We start from the raw sequence: 14,301 nt of genomic DNA, 5'->3' as shown, positions 1-14,301 counted from the left end.
GTACCGACGTACTTGTGAAGCTTTTCCAGAAGGCGGTTAGATCACCGGACGACAGAGTCGGTCTCCGTGTGCACAGACAGGGCTGCTGTTAACGTCGGTCTGTACAACGGAATTGTGCCAAAACTACGCCAACCGGCTGCGGAGGGAGACTTCCCCCCCCCTTCACTGGAGAACTGCGCTAAAACAGCTGATCACAACGTTCACACTCTGTGGTCACAAAGTACTCCACTAGCCCCCCCCCCCTGTCGACTTTCCTGAAGTACTCCCCCGTTGATAGAAATCAACACGTAATGAATTAAGACCCCATGGTTTGATGATTGATTGTGGGCTGTCTTTCATTTTGAAATGCAGAAAAATGTTATAATAAACATAGATACTGTATGTTAAATGGATATATCCGCCTTCTTTCATTTATCTTTCCATTCCCACAACAATATCCATAAAGAAATGGCATATTTTGGACATAGTTCGAATGGTGATTAATCATGATTAATACATTTTTAAGCTGTGATTAATCTGATTAAAATTTGTAATCGTTTGACAGCCCTATTTAGGAGTAAGGACGAATTATTCTTTGACACTTAGGAATAAGGAAGAAATATTCTCTAACAGTCCACTCTTTTTATCATCTTTGATAACCTGAAAACATTAGTCTAATAATAATTTGGTCAATACTTAAATCAATAGGCGTCTTCAGATTTGAGTGTGGTCTCACCGTACATCAATTACATCACAGAGTAGAATAAGATTGAAACATTCAACCACAATGATTGCTCAGCCAATCATAATAAAAAATCATCACTCATCAATGTTCGGATCTTCTTTTGTTAAAAGCACAATAATGAACACACATAAAACACAGATGCATAATAGCACAAACATCTATTTCAAAATAATATGTTTTAACAATTAACCATTAGTTGATCTCACTTATCAAACTATAAAATCAAAACCAGCTTTCAGTTTAAAGATTTACTTTAAGGCAATCATTTTTAAACTCAGGATCATAAGAGATCCAGCTAAGGTGTACACTTCACAGTTGTGATTGGATCAATCTGGAATCTGCAAAATTGCAGTGTCTTCCATTTTAGGATTACTTTACGTTTAGTTCATTACATATTAAATCAAAAGACTATGGCATGATAACATAATTACATTACTTCAACTATCAATCATTATGTCATTTCAAAATCTGAAGGGAAAATCAAACAATTTTCAAAATGTTTAACAATCTGAAAAGGAAGGATTACACATTCTTAAAACTTGAAACATCATTTTAGGTCTGTCTGTGCATGGGTAATACATTGAAGAGTAGTGTTGTTAAGCCTGATTGCTGGACAATTAAGGATATTAACATTATCTGTTATAATATTAGAAATATCTTATTATTCAATACCTTATAATCTGAAAATATCAATTAATTTATTTTGTTTATTGTGAAAGTGTAATCTGATCTGACAAAATATATTTATCACCACTATTTAACACATGTCTGGTCATTGGAAATATAAAAACAATCATTAATTGTACATCTGTATTTCAATTCAAATGTTATCTTTGTACGAGAGGTGGAAGAACATGTCCTCCTGACTCGTTCTCCTCCTCTCTTTATGACACAGAATGTCTGGTGTGTAAAGGCACCCTGATACTGTAGATTAGCACTGAGGTGCTGATTGGCTCAAACTCTTCTTCATCAGAGCGCTATATTTCAACCCCCCCCCCCCCCCCCCCCCCCAATTGCTCTGCTTTTGTGTGGCTCATTCAGTGAGCACTGTAGTTGACCCCCCCCCCCCCCAGTGAAATGGAGGCTCATCTGCCTGCATTCCTTCTGCTATCTGCTTGAGAGCAGTGCAACTGCGTATTCCAAGTGGCACATCCAGGTGTGTGTCCCCCTTGATGGGAGAGGTTAGGAAGACATCTGCTCCTCCAAGAAACATGGAACCTTGTATTATGGAAGCCTCTGAAGCCCTCGCTCGTCCTGCAGGGTTGTCTGCTTGAGCCCACCGAGCAGAAAGATGAGGAAGCATCCCATCTCCTCAGAAAGTTGAAGATTAGCATCCTCTCATCTCGAACGACCTTGTGCCTCCTTGCACGTGGCTGGGGGTGCTCTCTGCAGCCGGAGAGTTTGACCCTCTCTCTCTGACCCTTGGCCTTCAGAGCGGTCCTAGTTATTGGGTTAACACTTGATAGGGATGTTTTCCTGAGTGAAGACAACTCAAGCTAATGGATTAGCACATTATCATTTAATTACAAAAATAGGATAGGCCCCTCAGAATTATTTGGGAGCCTTCCTGACACATGCACATGCATAAATGAGGTTTGTGTTAGTCATTTAACATACAAGAATCATATACACATCAGTCCAAAGCAGAGACATTTTATTTTAAGTTAAAGGTGAGCTTGTTCCTGTCGATATAACCCCTTCTCAATTATTCTAAATGTTATATTAATTCACCATTTACCTTTTGATAAAAGATTAGTTTAGAAATACATTTCCTCTTCCATAAAACATAGGTTTGAGAAATAAATGTTCCAATATGAAATCAATTACTCAATATAATTGACTCTCCCCTCCCTTTTCTTACATATGTCCCATATGTAATAACAACGTAGGAGTCTATTTAAACATGGTATCGTCTATAATCTATTAATCGAGAAAACTCAGTATCAGTATGTGTTATGACCCGGCTCAAAAGGCCACAACCAAAAGGAGACACACCATGTTGACAGTTAACAAAATATGTTTATTTAGGACAAACAAATCAAATTAAGTCAAAACCAGTAAAGTATGAGGTGTGGATGTCAGTGGTATCAGTAATGTAAATGCAGGGTGAGGATTGTATGGACATGTATGTGTGTGAGAGTGTTGAAGTGCACAAAGTAAAGCAACTGAAGAAACTCATAGTATACTCAACAAAACCGGAGTGCCTGCAGGGAAAAGCAGAGAGCACAGACAGGAGCAGAGAGGCTTTAAAATAGCTGCAGAGCACCAGACCCAGGTGCCCTGAGTTACTGCAATCAGTGCAATCAATGCAGCCAATGCAGCCAATGCAGCACAGACAGAACAGCCACACCCTCTCTACTGATGGACCCACAGGGGCATCACAGTATGCAACTCGCAAATATGTCTTCTCTCTTCTCGATCCCTCTCTTTCCTCTTCTCTCTAGTCTCTCTTCCTCATCTCTCTCTATTCTCTCACTTATGTTACATATGAAATAAACTTAGGAGTCCATGTAAGCATGGTATAGATCAGGGGTGCCCAACCAGTCGATCGCGATCGACCGGGAGATTCCCAGTCGATCGCGAGATGTGTCTAAAAATAGAACAATCTTCCTGTGCCAGAATAATGCACTTGAACGCATCAAAGCTTTGTGATTGGCCGGCGTGTCCCCATGTGTCGGGGCGTGGCTTGTGGGCAGTGGGCACGAGTTCGCTGACGTTGTCCGTGTCAACAGGAGTGACAGTCCGCACACACACAACACCGCAAAAAAGCCCCAAATATATCATTTTCACTCCGAGTGGGAGGATGATTCTTTTTGTATCTATTCCAATTCAAAGTCCATCTGTCTCATCTGCAATGCGAGCGTGGCTTTATCGAAGAAGGGTCTTTTAGGAGCGGCATTTCAAAACAGTGCACAAACGCTACGAGACGGAATTCCCTCCTCATTCTGCCCTACGCTCCAAAAGGGGAGGGGCCTGAGAGGACAGCTAAATGCACCGCAGTCCATTTTCACCAGGCGCAACAACAAGAGCAAGGCTGCTACCAGAGCATCTTATCGTGTCAGTCACGTTCTTGCGAAACACATGAAGTCTTTCAAAGACTGCGAAGTTGTGAAAGAAGCATTCCTGGAGGCTGCGACGTACTTTTGGGGGACAGTAAAAATAACAGTAGCATTTCAACAGGTTTTTGATACAATACAAACTCAAGTTAGATACCGTTATTAATCAGCTGTAAGTTTTAGTTTGTTTGAACTTATTCATTATAATTATTGTACAAAATGGTATAAGAATGCAAACATTAAGATCTGTTCTGTTTAAATTGATTATAGTCTATTATCAATTCAGGTTAAGAAGCTAGTGTTGCTTGCATCCTATTTTAAAGGCATTTATTTGTATACTCTACTAAAATGCAACAAAAAAAGGGTTTGATTCTATTAATTTAGTCTTTTTTATTGCACTTTGGCAGCAGATTCCTGTGTAGCTTCAGATCTGAGTTGTCTTATTAGTAAGCCTAATTTATACTTTTGTAGCAACACTATATATATATATATATATATATATATATAATGGCAAAGAAAGGGTTCAGAGTATTTTCTTTTTTCCTGTGTCATATGTGGCAGCACTGTTCAATGCTTCTTGAAAACATTACCCACTGTAGTATGTGACATGTGAATAAACTCCAACTCTGTATCAACAACACTGTTGTGTAACTTCAGTTAAATACTTGTATGTGTGTAGATTAGAAAGAGGTAAGATAAAGGATCTGCAGTATTTTATGAAGTATTAATCGTACGAAGGTCAGTTTTATACAAGTAGAAGTGTGTATTTACCTGGCAGTAGGCTGTCAGTAATGGCTACGCCTCTCTATTTGGACTGGTAGATCTCGGCAGACTGGCAACTTTAAAAGTAGCTCTCGGTTCAAAAAAGGTTGGGCACCCCTGGTATAGATCATAATCCATTACTCGAGAAGACACAGTATGACCTGTGCGCAGCTTACAAAAAACAATTGTGAGCAGTGTTGGGACTAACGCGTTACAAAGTAACCCGTTACTGTAACGCCGTTATTTTTGGCAGTAACTAGTACTCTAACGCATTACTTTTTAAATTCAGTAACTCAGTTACCGTTACTACATGGTGCGTTACTCCGTTACTGCGTTAGTTTTTTTATATGGTCAATAGCCAGGTGAACAGAGATGAGAACTGTACTTGAGTAAATGTACTTAAATACTTCCTGTGTCACATGCGGAGACGCGCTGTGGGCGTGTTTGTGTTGTTTACTAACAAGACTATCATGGCGGCGGCGGAGCTCAAGTCTAGTTTCTCCACCTGGAGATATTCTCACTATTTCACTTTTGTCGAGCACAAAGAAAAGAACGTTTTAGTTAAATGTAAGTTGTGTCCTGGCGGGTCAAAGAGCCTATGTGCCCAAACCAGTCATTCAAATCTCTTAAAACATCTGCAAAAACAACATGCTGGGACGAAGCTAGTAGCTAAGACCACAGAGACTCAGCCGACGCCACTCCACCTCCACCTGCACCTAAGCAACAGCGGCTGGATTTTAACCAAGGGACTGCTAGCCAGGGAAAAGTCGATAAAGCCATTGCACGGTATGTTGTAGAACACATGCAGGCTATTGCTACAGTGGAGTCACCCGCTTTCAGGGAGCTAGTTAGCATGATAGCATGTCCGGGCGGCACACGGCATATGAAACAGAACACTTTTTCCAACTACCTGGAGAAAGAATATACAAAAATGTAAAGCCAGCTAATATCGATGCTATCCAGATTGCATATAATGCATGTCAAGTTGATCAACAGGTTGTATTATTCTCCAATGCAATAACAGTACTGAAATGAAGGCTATAAGGGCATTAATATAATGGGAGCCCTTTTTTTAAGTAACTAAAACGTTACTTTTCACAGTAACGCATTACTTTTTGGTGTAAGTAATCAGTAAAGTAACTGAGTTACTTTTGAAATGAAGTAACTAGTAATGGTAACTAGTTACTGGTTTTCAGTAACTAGCACAACACTGATTGTGAGAAACATATATTATGCAGGAAATGTATACCTTTGTTGAAAAACAAAGCATATCAGATTTGGGAGGAAAAGCCTCATCCCCCTTAACATCTGAGTTACCACTGAAGGCATAGCATGAATGATAGTGGGTGTCTGAGGGTGTCATTACTGAGAAATGTCAAACAAATTCAAAACCTTACATTTGAAAACATGTTTGCATTCCTCCACTTAAGGTGATGTTATCATTGGAAACAATAAAAACGAACCGTTTTGATGTAGAATCTGTAAATTGAATCGTCAGAGCAGAACAGAATGGTCGTATTGTAGCCCGAGTACCGTGCAGCCTCTAGTTTATTCCAGGTGGAAACATCGTCCATATAATGTGAATACATGCAGAATTAGACAGTAAGAGGCCCCTGACATTAGGCCTATTCTAAGAATAGTAGGGGCTTTTAACAGCTCGCCAACTTACAGGCATCCTCTGCATAGCAGTATGAATAGCCTTAAAAAAACAAACAACCCACTCTGTGGTAACGAGAGCCATGTATCTGACCCAAATGCCCTAAGTGAAGCCGTTAGTCTCATCTGACTGACCCAAGGGTAGGTGCTGGTGTGACAGGGAGGCTTCCAAGTGTTCAAAGCAGAGGTCAAGCTTTCAGTTCATGACTCGGTGGGGGGGAGCAGACCCACGTGAGACAGTATCAACGGCTGTAATGTTCAGTTTGAGGAGCGTCATTCTCTCTGGGAGCAGGAAATGGTGTCCATTCTCGGACCAGACCATTAATGTCATGTAGAGCAGCCATAGCATCTCTGCGACTGCACTCAGCCGGACCATAGCAGGGTAGAACTGGGTGACTTTTAGTGAAGCCGTCCAAGGCCATAGACAAAATGGAACCACGTACTAACAAAGGGACACAAGGTCATCAATGTCTCTCTTTACCTTTGGCCCAATTGTAAAACAAATTAGTGGGACAAATGTGGAACACTGATCCATCATCATGTGAAATTTGGAGTTCATTTAAATAATTACTTATGGGTTGAAATCAAATTAACATTAGAACTAAAGTCAGTCAAAATCGGACTTACACGGATCAGAATCTAAGCAATACACCATTTTCCCAGCTCTGTAATGAAAAGGACAACAATATTAGGTACATTACGGGAGCGTTAAAACACCCAAAGATGCACACGTATCTTATTCTAGTAGAGATTAGAGGACAGGTCTAATGTTGTGAACAAAATTATCAAGTCAAAGTTTTAGTTATTTTATCTTATGTACCACAGTTAATTTAATAATTAATCTTGAATTACTAATAACTCTTGAATTACTAATAACTCTAAAGAAAGGTGAATACTCATCCAAAGTGTGTGTGTGTGTGTGTGTGTGTGTGTGTGTGTGTGTGTGTGTGTGTGTGTGTGTGTGTGCGCGTGTATAAGTGTGTGCGTGTGTGTGTGTGTGTGTCTGCCAAGGTTTACAACATCTGGGATAGCAGTGAGAATGTTTATGAGAAACAATCCGTAGCTCAGACTGAACTCGAAGGAAACTAGACTGGAATTTTTTGAAGAAATTGAAACACTTGTACATTAATTAAAGACATTTGACATTTAGCTTGAGCTGGGTTCAATACTCTCTTTATGGTATTTAAATTGGGCCAAATAGAACCCCTTCATGGATTTGGCTTGCAACACAAAGTGATACTGATCTCTGTCTGTTAGGATTTGGAAGTCTCATGATTTATAGTTTGGGCCTGTGAAAGAGAGGCCCTTGGAAAACAACATCTGTCTTCAAACTGCAATTACCGATCTTAAAGAGATTGCAACATTATACTTCTTTAAAAAAAATTGCTCAATTCATTTAACACATTTATTATGCATACAATAAAAAACCTCAACAAATATAGTGATCCTGGCTTAACCAGCGACCTTTACTCTCTTGTTCATAAGCTCGGTTTCAGAAAACCTGTCAGTAGTTTAACAACTATTAGAATTGTAGTAATGCCTATAGACCAATTGTACTAGAAATAATTTAATAATTTAAACTATTAAAGAATGTTAAACTATATTTAAAAACTGTAATTGCACTTCAACTTATATCAATTATCTGACAGCGCAAAAGGTTTCAACAATAATTAGTATTATGTCTGAGTCTAGTTCTGTCTTATCTGCTTTGTTTCGGAATGTGTTCAATAAATTACGTTTTTTTTTATTCATTATTACCATACAATACATAGATTAAGAATAAATGAAACAAATAATACAACATTGACCTAATTGAGCAGACAGATTTTTTGTAACCCTGATCTCCTCAGGCAGGTCTTTACGACCAGCAGTGATGTCTCTGATGGTCTCACGGTGTAAGACGGGGCATAGGGTTTATACAAGGTCACAAAGATATCTTAACATACCAGCAATACAATTTAAAATGTATTCTTAAAGCAATATCATCTTATTTTCTTCTTACACCTACAGCGCACACCCTGAACAGTGTGCTTCTTGTTTACATTTTCCTCTGCACACTCAGATGCAGGAGAGAAAAGGGGTTCAAGATGTAGCTCCATACAGTATCCAGCTACGTCGACAATTATGAAGGTAAGTGACAAACAAAGCTGTAGTTAATGGCTAACTTTCACAAATTGACAGTCTTGATACAGTGTAAAGCGTTTTAATGATGTACTATTACGTTTTTTTGGATAACATGAATGATATCCAATTCCCCACAGTTTCAAACAAAGATCTACCTTCAGGGAGAGTGAGCGTCAGGGCTAGCTGTTACAGGTCCATGAGAAAGCATGAAAAGCCTCACAATCTCAGAGTAGGGAGAAAAATAAAAAGTGTTAATCGGTTCAAAGCCTCAATCAGGTTCATGTTCTGGGGTTTTGATGTGGCAAGAGTAGGTAACCTGTGATTTAGGATTCAAATAAGCCCAGCTAGCTGACGTGTTGCAACAGATTACATAGTGACAATACATTTGCTCACATCAAGTGGTAGCTAGCTATGTGTGTGTAGCGTGAAGGGGCTACAGATTTATTTTCGTTTTGTAACCCTCTCGTGTAAAATGATAAATACATTAGCTAAACCCAAACTTAGCTTTCATCAAAGATTCTTAATGAGAGGTTGAAAACCTCAACCGACTGGTTGTGACGGCTGCTGTTCTTTACTGAATGGTTAGTATAATCCATGTAGGGTCCAATTATTTCTATTGGCCAGTGTTAGGTAAGTACTGGTTTTGTACCCTACATCTATGTTAAGCTGTTCAACATTCTACTAACAGTATTTTATGTAGTTATAATATAAGACAGGCCCGGACTGGCCATCGGGAGGACCGGGAGGTTTCCCGATGGCCTGGCCTGCTAAGTGGCCTGATGGCCTAAGGATTTTTTTTATGTATGTATTGTGAACGCAACGCTGCGCAAATGTGGGTCTGACTCTGCCTCACAGAGGGTGACTGGCTGTCTCCATGATGTGGCCTGCCGACATGGCCACTTCCATACAGATCATACTAATGCCCTCGATTGGTCTCTGTGTATCATTCAAGCTCGGGAGAGTGTGTGTTAGTGTATGTGTGGCGCGAGTGAGATAAAGCGTGTGCGCCGGTTAGGTATTGTTGTTGTTAGCATCTGGTGCTAGCTAGCTGCGCTAACGGATATAAGGAGCTTTTTCAACAACAAGGTGGAGGAGAGTCCTCTCCTGTCAGACTGAGAGGCTGATAACTACAGCTCAGGTGAGGTAAAGGACTCTCTGAGTGATTAGATAGTTAACTTAGTCTAAGTTAGCTCAGTGGGTCTCAAACGGTTTGGTCACCATTTATGTAAACACATATTTCCATTTGAGGGGGTAGTGATTAGCAAAATATGCATGAATAATAAAAAAATAAAACGTTAACTAGGTGAAAAAAGGCAAGATAAACTATTACAACTTGTTGAGAGCTAAAACTAGTCTTTGCTGCTGCCTCAAAGAGGAGCAGGGGGAGAGGAGGGAGACAGGTGAGGCTGGTTCAGGAGCACAAACACACACAACTATAAATGAACCAAAAACAAATAAATAAACAAGTTTCAATGTTTTTTCATATTGGATATGGTATGTTATTGGTTATGGCCATGTTTTTATAATTATTTAAATGTATACAGTTATGTTTCATATGAGTATAGTCTCTTTATTTCCCCCTCAAAATGCACCAGATTGATGCATTTAAATCAAACATTTAAAAAAAAAAATCTTACCGGGGGAGCATGCCCCCGGACCCCCCTATAGGATTTGAGGTCCACCCCCACTTAAAATATGTTCACATAGGTTCCTAAATAGATTTGCCATTTGCAATGGCACAAGCCAAGAACCATGGTAAGTACGGTATGTGTTCACAACCACGGTTTAATGAGAATTTCCTTTGTGCCAAGAGCTGATTTAGTATGTTGCATCAACAACCTTTTCAATTAATTTGACAATTCTTTTGTGTAATTAATAGGGTGTGAAACCAGGCAGAGTGAGTGACATGGTGTTCATTTCCACTAAGCCAAAGCAGTTTACAGTTGCTGACGGTGTAAGGTAATATATATTGTCCTAAGTAATTGTATGTAGCCTGCTACAACTTTGTGATTGTTGTCTGAGTATAAAATTGTTCTTAAAGTCCTAATTATCATATAAACATGTTCAAAGGAGTACACGTTACAAGGCCGTGCGGGCTGCCAGACCCAGATGTCCCAGATGTCCTCAAAGTCAGCGAGGCATACAAGGACTTCTCAGTAGACATCGCACCACAAAAAAAAAACGAATGGCTCACTACTCAACGACTAACACTCTTTCAGAGGATATGTTGGAAATGCACACATTATATATATTTTTTGCATCTACTTTCTGGATATTGTACATCTGTTCATCTGTTATATAAACTAGCATTACTTAAATATGCAGAGACTAATTGAAATTTTTAAATATGTATTTTTCCCCCCGATATAACATCAACCTATGTTTTGTAAAAGTTTATTAAATTAATCTGTAAAATGTTATCATATTGTGGATTTATTAAATTATGTATTTTCCTTTGTTATTTATGTGTGCGTTTGTTTTGAGGATATAATTCATTAGTACCTAAACATAGTATGGTATAACTGCTTTTTTTAATGAAATACACAATTGGTTTGGGAGCAAGAAATCTTTTAATCGTTGTTGCCCAAGCTTGCCGAAATGAATGGAAACTTATCTCCCGATTATAACGTTAAATTGTGTAACTTGCTGCTGTTAAATACCGTCAAACTATGTGCAATATGTGCTTTATGTGCAATATATACTTTATATACATATGCCATCTTCAATAACTAATATATATACCGGGCTGCTAAATCCTAAGAACTGCTACAGGATTTGATTTGTTTTTTATCTTTTTTTTAGCATATTGTTTATTATATTATAATTTAGTACTTTTTAACGCATGTAAGATATTCAACACTAAGCTGTCTGTGGCTCTTTCCTGCTTCAACGCTGCAAATGTCCCCTCTGTGGGACTAATAAAGGTATTCTGATTCTGATAACGGGACGAATTTGTACAAAGGGGCACACAGCAACGTAGTGCCGACTTTCTTACACGCTGGAAGGCCAATCGCTTTTCTTTACCCCGAGATCCGCTCATTCTTGCTCTCGGTGTGACATAACAAACTGTCAAGCTGTCAAAACTCTGTACTCAAACCGGAAGTACTCAGCCGCACACCCAGCCGCCGGAAGTTGATAGACGCCATCTTGTGCATAGAGCCTATAGACCCCCCATACAAACAATAAGACAAACAAACATGAACTCGCAATAAACACCAGCGCGACAACAAAGTTCATCCAGCTCAATTTAGTCCGAATTAAGAGGTTTCAGAGGGGTTAGGGAATGCTCCGGTATTGGGACAAAATTAACATGGGATCAAGTCTGGTCATTGTATGCAGTGTGCGAACTATACCACGGTCTCCGGGGGAGCCGGGATTTTTTTTTGGTTGCGCGGGGGGGGGGGGGGGGGGTAAATGCTGATCCGTGCATTAATAGCAACAGCACAGACATAGGCCTATTATAAAGAGAAAATCTGTTGCACACGGGGTGGTGCCACAGGTCTACATTTACATGAAACGTCCCGATGGATCATGTAAATGTCAACAGATTTCCCGAGCATGTATGGGCTACGCAAACTTCAATCAACTTGATAATAAATAATCCACGGACCACCAATGTAACGTTTGACTGTTTAATTAATTAATTAATCAACTTAAAATGACTCAAATGTGATCCACTCACTACACTGTTGGCTGGTCCAGCCAGCCGGCGGCCACGGGACCACCGCAGCAACTTCGCCCCCCATCTCGAGCAGCAGGCAGGGAGGAAGAGGAAGAACAGGTGGGGTGGTCATCAGCAGCATCATCATCTTCTTCCACATCTCCTTCGATCTCTACTACTGTATGGTAGTTGTAGTCATCAAGTTAGCTTCTCTTGGCTCGTCTTCTTGTGTCTCTTCAGCCCCCAAGTTAACGTTAGCTGTCAAATTAGCACTAGCATTTTTCATGAATCATAAACTCTAAATATAATTTTATTTCACTTATTTTACACCTTTGAAAAAAAACATGCCCAAAATGGAATTTATTTGGTCATCATATCAGTATTTTAGAGAGCTCCCCCCAAATTTCACAAACCATGTTCCCAGGGGAGCTCATGTCACCACTAGGGGAGCTATAGCTCCCCCTGCTCCCCTCCAGTTCGCACCCTGATTGTATGTACTTCGTCTCACTGGAATATTAACGGTCAGATTGAATACAACATCGACCCAATTTCTCCGGGCAATGACGGGAGAGTTTTGAAAGTGACAAAACACTGTTTTCACACATTTTAAAACAATTAAACAATGTTTACCCAGGATTCAGGCACCTTCCCTGGCTTGTAAAATGTGGTGATGCGCCCTGGAGGTATCAGACTATTTAAAACATGTATACCCAGGATTCAATCACTTTTCCTGGCTTGCAAAGTGCTGTGAAGCAGCCTGTTCTCTGGGTGCAGTCTGGGTGTGCATGGAGGGGTTTAGTCCGAGTGAGGAGTGCTCAAGTGTGGGAGGATGTGTAAGGCAGAGGAGGGTAAAAAAAAAGTTAAAGTGTGAACCTCCAGCAGGGCAGGTGCTGCTGTGAATAAGGCCGAATATGGATGCTGGTGTGCGGACAAGTAAAGCACCACAAAATCCACCTCCTTTAAGTGTTACCAGGGCCATGAGAACATCCTCCACAGGAGGGTGGGTGGTGGTGCTGCTGTGAATAAGGCCGAATATGGATGCTGGTGTGCGGAACTCCAGTTCGAAACCCGCTCCCGCCCCACTGCGTCAGGCCGTTGTGTCCTTGGGCAAGACACTTCACCCGAATTTGCTCCTGTGGGTATTGTCCACAGTAGATGACCATTACATGTATTTGATCTGTATGTGTAATGTGTATTTGTAAAGCGCTTTGAGAGTCTTTGATAAAGCGCTATAATAAATATAAGAATTATTATTATTATTATTACTTCGCCACTCTATAGAGTGACGGGGAGGGGCCCTGACCGACCGTCAACATGTGACGGGTTGGGAGTGAGAACGTGTTGGACTCAGATAAGGAAATATTGTGATATTATATGATCGATGATCTGATTGATGATGTGATATCAGTGTGATATGAATGATAAGTGCGACACGTACTGGCAGATTTGCATAAACGGGATTTGATTGGCTGACGCTTCCACCGAAGCTTCAGAAGCTTCAAAAGTTGAACATTTCTCAACTTTTGCAGCGAGCCACGCCAGTTGAGCTCTGCTTCGCTGAAAAGTGACGTCACCCCATTCAAGTGAATGGTGAAACTTTCAACGCACGCCGCTGTGTGGACTGGCCGTAATTCAGTGGTGCCATGTAGGTAAGTGGATTAAGCTAATTTATTGTATATACAGGCAGCAGTTAAAACTGGCTCCAAAAAAGGCTGCTTAGGCATACTTTTACTTGATTTAAAAAAGATATTTTAGTTATCAAGTATTTTTGCAATGTATTGTTGGTACTATTACTGAAGTAAAAAACCCATCTTCCACCACTGTAAATTATGCTGCTATTAAAGTCGTCCATTGAAAACTCCATCTTCACTACGTATGCCACTCCCAAGTGAATGTAGGAATGTACTGTCAACACAATTACTTTAGGTTGAAAGTTGAATGCATAACATATCCTATTAATGTTGGACTCACTCATCCATCTGGTGTTGTGATATTGTTAAGACGATTAACGGCCAAAATCTCCAAAAACTATTTAATACACAGCTGCAAAATCACTGTGGAAAACTTAGACTCGTGGAGGCATAAATAGTTAAATTAAATGAGTGGCGCGCGTGCCTGTAATTCCAGTTACCGGGAGGCTGAGGCTGGAGACACATTTGAGCTCAGGAGCTCTGAGCTGCAGGGACTATGCCGAACGGGTGTCCGCACTAAGTTCGGAATCGATATGGTGCTCCTGGAGCCTGGGACCACCAGGTAGTCTAAGGAGGGGGGCACCGGCCCAGGTCGGACACGGAGCAGGTCAAAGCCCCCGTGCCGCT

Source organism: Pseudochaenichthys georgianus, chromosome 15 (genome assembly GCF_902827115.2).
Source record: "Pseudochaenichthys georgianus chromosome 15, fPseGeo1.2, whole genome shotgun sequence".
Classification (NCBI taxonomy): Eukaryota; Metazoa; Chordata; class Actinopteri; order Perciformes; family Channichthyidae; genus Pseudochaenichthys; species Pseudochaenichthys georgianus.
Note: the sequence above shows the minus strand (reverse complement) of the source record.